The following is a 10646-nucleotide window of genomic DNA, read 5'->3' as shown; positions in this document are numbered from 1 at the left end:
TGTTATTTGATCACCTCTCAATTACAACAAATTAAATATCTCTCATTGTAAAAATCGACCAACTAACGACAGTAAAATAACCCTTTGACTGTTAAATTGTGAACGAAAAGATCGTTGGTATAAATTATGTTCAGTATAATTCAACCTATGTTGTATACCATGAAATCACTAAACAATGATGTAGTAGCTTGGTGTTAGACCGTTAACACAGAGAAGACAAACTACATAATATTTTATAGCAAACGTAAAATGGTTACCAAACATGATGCACTTATCTCCAATGACCAACTTCTAAATGAGGTCGGCAAAGCTTCCTTTGTCGGTATTATCATTGACAGACATTTATTATGGAAAGATCACATTGAATATGTAACCAATTGTGTTAGGAAGAAATCGGGAATGTTTAAATTGAGAAATGTTGTTCCCCAATATATTTTACTGTTACTTTACAAAGCCTTTCTCCAGTCCAATATAATGTATGGTTTAGAAGTTTGGGGCAGTACATTTTCATCGTATTTACAGCCAATTCTGTACATCCAGAAAATGTGTGTGCTATGTATGACTTACTCTGGGTTCAGAGACTCGTCTTCTCCTTTATTTAAAAAGCTGGGTCTTCTTAATATCTATAATCTTCATAACCTTGGTGTAGGAAATTTTATTTTTGATTTGTATAATAAGAATCTTCCTTATGATTTCAGTTATTATTTCCAGGTGATCGATCATAGCCGAGACACGTGTTTTAAACTTCGGCGAAAATTGTCCGAAAATACGCACAGCTACCGGGCAATTTTCCATCAGGTTTTCAGTAACAACATTGTTGTGGAACAGTTTGCCAACAGAAATGAAATGTCTCACATCAAAACATCTGTTCAGGAAAGCTTTTAAAGAGTATCTACTTGACGAAATTTAAATTAGTGAATATAATACATATTCTTGCATTTTTAGCTCGTTTTTGATATTTTCTCCCATTATATTTTTTCTTCTAGTTTTGTGTAGCCCTTATCGTTATTGATGCATATGAACCCTGAGGTGGAGCCAAACTTAATTAGCGAAAAGCTATTTTTTTGACTCCAAATTGCCCATTTGTTTATTTATTTCCTGTCATTTTGTAATTGTAACTTACTTTAAATTGGCAATAAAATGAATGAATGAATGAATGAATGAATGAATGAATGAATGAATGAATGAATGAATGAATGAATGAATGAATGAATGAATGAATGAATGAATGAATGAATGAATGAAAAAGATATCCTAAAACAAGTCAAGAATCGAGTCCCGGACCCACCATGCCATACAAAAAAGGCTATGAAGAGATTTACAGATGCTGTCATCATCAACGATGCTTATAGGAATGACTGACGTGCTTTTATTATTAAGTTGTACTTGATTACAAGAGCTACTGGGGGAGTTGTATTGGTTTTCATCTTCGTCATACACTATAGAGTGAATTAACTGGTAATCCTCCTGATGTAACCTGACTACCACCACCTCTGGTTCAGTAAAGAAATGTTAACTTTATTCAGAGTGTGGTGTATCTTCATGTGTTGCAGTCCACTCTGTCCTGTTGAACATACATATTTGTAAATTAAATAGTTCCTAGTTAGTATCCAGGCATTATATACATGTTGTGGTACATGGTGCAAAGTGTATATATATTAGCTCATTCACGTCAAATTTTGCAAAGCATGATATACACACGCGAAGGTTGTTCTTATTTTTATGTCACCATGGTTACGAGTAATAATAAGTCTCAGAACTTGTAGTTGACCTATCTTTATTCTCTACGTATATACACACAAAAGTTACACTTGTGGAGCCGTACTGGCCACGTCTGTAATTTTCTAATACTTACAATAAATACTTTAAGATACACAATTCAGATGACGACATAAATAACAGTAAAAGTAAAGGTACAGGTATAAATGACAAATAACTGGAGACTGAGATAAAGTGTGTATAAGATAAGCTGCATTCATTGTTACCTCTTCCTTCTGAAATACGCCACATCCATCATTTTATGAGGAAATTCAATTTCTAAATAAAAAGTTTGGTCTTGTATGTATGTATGTATGTATGTATGTATGTATGTATGACATGTATGTATGTATGTATGTATGTATGTATGTATGTATGTATGTATGTATGTATGTATTCATGCACGCATGGATGGATGGATGCAACACTCAACCTCAATTCGTTTATCCAACGCCATTAACAGTTATGGCTGTATGTCTCGCCTATCGGCTCGGAGGGATACGGCCGATATGAGGGGAATCATTCGTCCTCGATGACGTCGACGTAGCACTCATTCGGAATACCGGGAGATTACATCTATTTATTTATAACATGTCAGTACATGTATCGCATATTTAACGGTTGATATATGTACGCCATCAACGACCCTTATAACTATATCATTTGTTTTTTATCGAAATGCATTTATCACCATGGAAACAATTTTCAATTACGGGTTGGACTTTAATATACAATTTTAGTTAACGTCTCTTTATTACCTTGAAAATTCAAGATTTATGTGTTATCTAGTTGTGACCAAAGATTGTTATATGTTGAATGGTAATAATTAATGTGCCAAGCTGCCATTGGATAGCTATTGACCTTTTACTTGAGTACACACTGTGATTGGTTGGTGTAGTCACGTGATAGTGTTCGTACCTGTAGAATCGAATGATTTCACAGTGTACAGGTGATACACCACTCACTTGGCTACACAACGTCTACACCGTCCCAGTTCCTTTCATGATTCGAGTTTATCGGTCTGTGGAATTGTTGATACAACGTCACAACTCGAAGACATTGACGTCATACTATTCAGGTAGGTCACTGTCGTCTTCATTCCTGTCTATAAAATATTGTATATTCAGTGTGTAAATTGTAAAGTTAGATTTTGTTATTTACGTTAGTCCAAATTGTTGAAGTACAAGTAGGTCTAACATATTGATACTTCTATCGTTAATAAGTTCTAATACTGATATCGTAACATTAAATATTTATATTGATAGTTCAACTAATTCAGTTAAGTTCAACTGACTACAAAACACTAATTTTATCGGCACCATCCGCAAACCACAAACATGGAAGTTCGTTGTCTGTGCTAAAACTGTACAGTGCTTAGGCTGTCATGGTGGGTCTCTTTATAAAGGGTTACAGTATAGCGAAGGATACTTAGATAATAAAACACGGTGGCAATCTGTCGTAACGATAACATCAACGTAATAATGCCAACTTGTCCCAAAGTTAATGTTTGAAAAAATTACTATAACAGCCTTAATGAACATTTTCTAACAAAAGATAACGGCTTTTCAGTTCGATGCGCAAAGGTTTAAGTTAGCAAGTCCTTTGAAGTCATCGTCAAACGTAGTCAAGAGAGGCAAATCCTCCGTTGGGTGGGTGAGTAGTTGTAATTAGTAAAAACAAATTTGTTAAAATAAACTTGACAACAATTGAAATTACCGTGTCTTATTTCCAATTAATTAATAATTTGGCAAATTTGTCAGATTTGAATGCAATCTTTCAAGTTACGTTCAACTTCAATTCAACAAAGTGCAGTTGTGCAATTGTTAACATGGGGTGATCTAGTCAGGGCACCAAGACTTTTGAAAAAAAAAATTGCCCAGGTGGAAGTACAATTTTTGGCAGTATATTTGGTTAGAGTAACATCTGGACCTTAGGAAAAATCATTTTGCTCCTCTGGATTCTCTTGCGAAAACTCACAGGAGACGGTTTCTATGGTAACGTTTACATTATTTTGAAGGATGCTAAAACATTAAAAATGACATATCTCGTGCCCCAGAAATGTTATAATCATAATTAAAGTGTGTGTATATATATTTGAGTGGACAGGGAACTCAATCATCACATGACCTTTTCGATTCAAGCTCGGCATCATAGTCAAAATTCAAGGTCATCTTAATTTTTGGACGTTTATCGAAACATTCACTGACACTTTCAAGTATGTCTTCCATCAGATGTGATTGGTAAAGCTGCAAGTCGGTCAGAAAATAGCTAAACATATAATCTTGCCGAAAACGTGATACATATATAACACCTACATAGCTGCTAAGAAGCATTAGCTTTTACTGAGGTATGTATAGCTGTAAATTATCATGAAATATTTTTATTCTGACATTTACGATCACATCAGAGAATTTACGTTGCAAGACCGCAAAGGACCTGTCCATGTCAAGTAGGTGTTTGGTATTTAAGTACAAATATGACACTGAAACAACTTGTTTACTCCAAATAACACCCACACCCTCACTCCTTCCCCACCCCCACGCTAAAACATACAGCATTATAGGATAACTATACATAGTTCCTATGTCTAAAGCTAACATGGCTGCTTCGAGAAACATTAGTGTTTTTACTGAAACCACCACCATAGTTTAAGTATGGCTATAATTTATATCGTAAACTGTACAATACTGCCTTTATTCTGACATTTACAATCACATAAGAGGACTTGTGTTATAGGACCATAAATGACCTATCCATGTCAAGTATGTGTTTGGTATTTCAGTGCAAATACATCACTGAAATGACATCTTTACAACAAATAACTTGATATGTACTAAATATGTTGGTCTTAGCTCCAGATTATAGTGACGCTATCGACTTAAAAAATGAATAACATGTAGATGTTATTAATGCTTTTTCATGATAACTTATGAAATCAATGCAATATATTTTACTTTACCAGAAGAACATTACATACGTTCAATTTGAAATCAGTATGCCAAGGTGAAATTCATAAGTTTACTTCTAGTCATCTGATGTAGATTGATACACACACACACACACACACATACACACACACACACACACACATACACACACGTCCGTCATAGGTGTACAGATTGTATTCGAACCACAAATACATTAGCACACACACAAATTCTTAAAATGCTTGATGCAAAGTGAATAATTGTCTTTACGATTACACACCACTTTATAAGAAAACAAACATATTTGGTTTGATAAAAAACACAAGTCCGGTTGTCTACGGTTGAAATACTTTATTACCAACATATCGACCACACACAGGAGGTCTTCTTCAGGGTCTAAAAAAACCGGATACAGAGTGATTGTAATAAATAAAACGATAAAACAGCTTTAAAAAATACTACAATAAAAGTGGTAAATGCAGTACATAGTATAAGTGGAAAAATAACGATGAACCTCGCTAAATGGCAGAAAGCATGAGATTGGAAAGATAAATGAAATAAGATGACATACCGTTATAAACAAGCTATCATTTCAAACTTTGTATGAGATGGAAGTAACATGATGCTAGTAAAAAAGAATAACACTTAAAAAGCCTGGTTGGGCAGAAAAGCCTAGTCCCTCAGATGGTAAGAAAGGGCGACTAACACACTCATACTATGTACTGCATTTTCCACTTCTATTGTAGTATTTTTTTAGCTATGTTATCGTTTTATTTATTACTATCACTCTCTCTCGTACGCACGCACGCACGCACGCACACACACACACAGACAGACACACATACACACACACACACACACACATACATACAGAATTAGACATGATTCACAACTGATAAGACACATAATAATCTAATAGAAGTAGATGTACACACTAGTGATTCACATCAAAATACATGCATATATAGGAGAAATTGTATTCACAGTGATTCAAAGGCATTTATATCAATAGCCATGATTTCAGGTAGCTATAGCTGTTAATTAAGTGCATAGTTTTTCTCTTTTTCATCAAACCACCGTTCCTCTCAACCAGGGCACCTGATTTATATGTGTTTGCTTGTTACCAATACGTATCACAGATACAAACAAGGCCATAAATTATGTAGTGTTTATTATTTGATATTACAACTTGATTTGAATAGGGTAACATTATTTCCCCACTCCTTCCCCACCCCACGCTAAAACATACAACATTATAAGATAACCATACATATTTCCTATGTATAAAGCTAACATGTCTGCTCTGAGAAACGTTAGTTTTTTACTGAAACCACCACCATAGTTTAAGTATGGCTATAATTTATATCACAAAATGTACAATCATGCTTTTATTCTGACATTTACAATCACATAAGAGGACTTGTGTTGTTAGACCACAAATGACCTACCCATGTCAAGTATGTGTTTGGTATTTCAGTGCAAATATATCACTGAAGTGACATTTTTACAACAAATAACTTGTACTAAATCAGTTGGTCTTAGCTCCACATTATAGTGACGCTATCGACTTAGAAAATAAATACCATGTAGATGTTATTAATGCTTTTTCATGATTACTTATTAAATCAATGCCATATATTTTACTTTACCAGAAGAACATTACATACGTTGAATTTGAAATCAGTATGCCAAGATGAAATTCATAAGTTTACTTCTAGTAATATGATGTAGATTAACACACACACACACATACACACAAACATACGCACACATACATACATACATACATACATACATACATACATACATACATACATACATACATACATACATACATACGCACACATACATACATACATACATACATACGTACACACACACACACACACACACACACACACACGCGCGCGCGCGCGCGCGCGCACACACACACGTCCGTCATAGGTGTACAGCTTGTATTGGAACCACAAACACATTAGCACACACACAAATTCTTAAAACGTTTAATGCACAGTGAACACTTTTCTTTACGGTTACACACCACGTTATAAGAAAACAAACATAGTTGGTTTGATAAAAAACACAAGTCCTGTTGTCTACGGTTGAAATACTTTATAGGGTCTAAAAATAAGCAAAAACGGATACAGAGTGATTGTAATAAATGAAACGATAAAACAACTAAAAAAATACTACAATAAAAGTGGCAAATGCAATACATAGTATAAGTGGAAAAATAACGATGAACCTCGCTAAATGGCAGAAAGCATGAGATTGGAAAGATAAATGAAATAATATGACAAACCGTTATAAACAAGCTATCATTTCAAAAATTGTATGAAATGGAAGCAACATGATGCTAGTAAAAAAAGAATAAAACTTACAAAACCTAGTTGGGCAGAAAAGCCTAGTCCCTCAGATGGTAAGAAAGGGCGACTAACACACTCATACTATATACTGTATTTTCCACTTTTATTGTAGTATTTTTTTTAGCTATATATGTCATCGTTTTATTTATTACAATATCTCTCTCCCTCTCCCCCCCCCCTCTCTCTCTCTCTCTCTCTCTCTCTCTCTCTCTCTCTCTCTCTCTCTCTCTCTCGTATGCACACACACACGCGCACACACACACACACACACAGACACACACACACACACACACACACACACACATACATACAGAATTAGACATGATTCACAACTGATAAGACACATAATAATCTAATAGAAGTAGATGTACACACTAGTGATTCACATCAAAATGCATGCCTATATAGGAGAAATTGTATTCACAGTGATTCAAATGCATTTATATCAATAGTCGTGATTTCAGGTAGTTGTTAATTAAGTGCATAGTTTTTCTCTTTTTCATCAAACCACCGTTACTCTCAACCAGGGCACCTGATTTTATATTTGTTTGCTTGTTACCAATACCTACCACAGATACAAACAAGGGCATAAATTATGTAGTGTTTATTATTTTAATATTACAACATGATTTGAATAGGGTAACATTACTTCCCCACTCCTTCCCCACCCCCACGCTAAAACATACAACATTATAAGATAACCATACATATTTCCTATGTCTAAAGCCAACACGGCTGTTCTGAGAAACACTAGTTTTTTACTAAAACAACCACCATAGTTTAAGTATGACTATAATTTATATCGTAAAATGTACAATCTTGCTTTTATTCTGACATTTACAATCACATAAGAGGACTTGTGTTGTTAGACCACAAATGACCTATCCATGTCAAGTATGTGTTTGGTATTTCAGTGCAAATATATCACTGAAGTGACATTTTTACAACAAATAACTTGTACTAAATCAGTTGGTCTTAGCTCCAAATTATAGTGACGCTATCGACTTAGAAAATGAATAACATGTAGATGATATTAATGCTTTTTCATGATAACTTATGAAATCAATGTAATATATTTTACTTTACCAGAAGAACATTATATACGTTCAATTTGAAATCAGTATGCCAAGATGTAATTCATTAGTTTTCTTCTAGTCATCTGATGTAGATTAACACACACACACACACACACACACACACACACACACACACACATACATATACACACAAACATACGCACACATACATACATACATACATACATACATACATACATACATACATACATACATACGCACACACACATACATACACACACATACATACATATATACATACATACATACATACATACATACATACATACATATATACATACATACATACATACACACACACACACACACACGTCCGTCATAGGTGTACAGTTTGTATTCGAACCACAAACACATTAGCACACACACAAATTCTTAAAACGTTTAATGCACAGTGAACACTTTCCTTTACGGTTACACACCACTTTATGAGAAAACAAACATATTTGGTTTGATAAAAAACACAAGTCCTGTTGTCTACGGTTGCAATACTTTATTACCAAAATATCAACCACACACAGGAGGTCTTCTTCAGGGTCTAAAAAAAAGCAAAAACGGATACAGAGTGATTGTAATAAATGAAACGATAAAACAACTAAAAAAAATACTACAATAAAAGTGGTAAATGCAGTACATAGTATAAGTGGAAAAATAACGATGAACCTCGCTAAATGGCAGAAAGCATGAAATTGGAAAGATAAATGAAATAAGATGACAAACCGTTATAAACAAGCTATCATTTCAAACATTGTGTGGAATGGAAGCAATATGGTGCTAGTAAAAAAAGAATAAAACTTACAAAACCTGGTTGGGCAGAAAAGCCTAGTCCCTCAGATGGTAAGAAAGGGCGACTAACACACTCATACTATTGTACTGTATTTTCCACTTTTATTGTAGTATTTTTTTTAGCTATATATGTTATCGTTTTATTTATTACAATCTCTCTCTCTCTATCTCTCTCTCTCTCTCTCTCTCTCTCTCTCTCTCGTATGCACACACACACGCGCACATACACACACAGAGAATTCGCCACGATTCACAACTGATAAGACACATAATAACCTAATAGAAGTAGATGTGCACACTAGTGATTCACATCAAAATGCATGCATATATAGGAGAAATTGTATTCACAGTGATTCAAATGCATTTATATCAATAGCTATGATTTCCGGTAGCTGTTAATTAAGTGCATAGTTTTTCTCTTTTTCATCAAACCACCGTTACTCTCAACCAGGGCACCTGATTTTATATTTGTTTGCTTGTTACCAATACCTACCACAGATACAAACAAGGGCATAAATTATGTAGTGTTTATTATTTTAATATTACAACATGATTTGAATAGGGTAACATTACTTCCCCACTCCTTCCCCACCCCCACGCTAAAACATACAACATTATAAGATAACCATACATATTTCCTATGTCTAAAGCCAACACGGCTGTTCTGAGAAACACTAGTTTTTTACTAAAACAACCACCATAGTTTAAGTATGACTATAATTTATATCGTAAAATGTACAATCTTGCTTTTATTCTGACATTTACAATCACATAAGAGGACTTGTGTTGTTAGACCACAAATGACCTATCCATGTCAAGTATGTGTTTGGTATTTCAGTGCAAATATATCACTGAAGTGACATTTTTACAACAAATAACTTGTACTAAATCAGTTGGTCTTAGCTCCAAATTATAGTGACGCTATCGACTTAGAAAATGAATAACATGTAGATGATATTAATGCTTTTTCATGATAACTTATGAAATCAATGTAATATATTTTACTTTACCAGAAGAACATTATATACGTTCAATTTGAAATCAGTATGCCAAGATGTAATTCATTAGTTTTCTTCTAGTCATCTGATGTAGATTAACACACACACACACACACACACACACACACACACACATACATATACACACAAACATACGCACACATACATACATACATACATACATACATACATACATACATACATACATACGCACACACACATACATACACACACATACATACATATATACATACATACATACATACATACATACATACATACATATATACATACATACATACATACACACACACACACACACACGTCCGTCATAGGTGTACAGTTTGTATTCGAACCACAAACACATTAGCACACACACAAATTCTTAAAACGTTTAATGCACAGTGAACACTTTCCTTTACGGTTACACACCACTTTATGAGAAAACAAACATATTTGGTTTGATAAAAAACACAAGTCCTGTTGTCTACGGTTGCAATACTTTATTACCAAAATATCAACCACACACAGGAGGTCTTCTTCAGGGTCTAAAAAAAAGCAAAAACGGATACAGAGTGATTGTAATAAATGAAACGATAAAACAACTAAAAAAAATACTACAATAAAAGTGGTAAATGCAGTACATAGTATAAGTGGAAAAATAACGATGAACCTCGCTAAATGGCAGAAAGCATGAAATTGGAAAGATAAATGAAA

Source organism: Glandiceps talaboti, chromosome 9 (genome assembly GCF_964340395.1).
Source record: "Glandiceps talaboti chromosome 9, keGlaTala1.1, whole genome shotgun sequence".
Lineage (NCBI taxonomy): Eukaryota > Metazoa > Hemichordata > Enteropneusta > Spengelidae > Glandiceps > Glandiceps talaboti.
The sequence above is the reverse complement of the archived record's forward strand: the minus strand, read 5'-3'. Positions refer to the sequence as shown.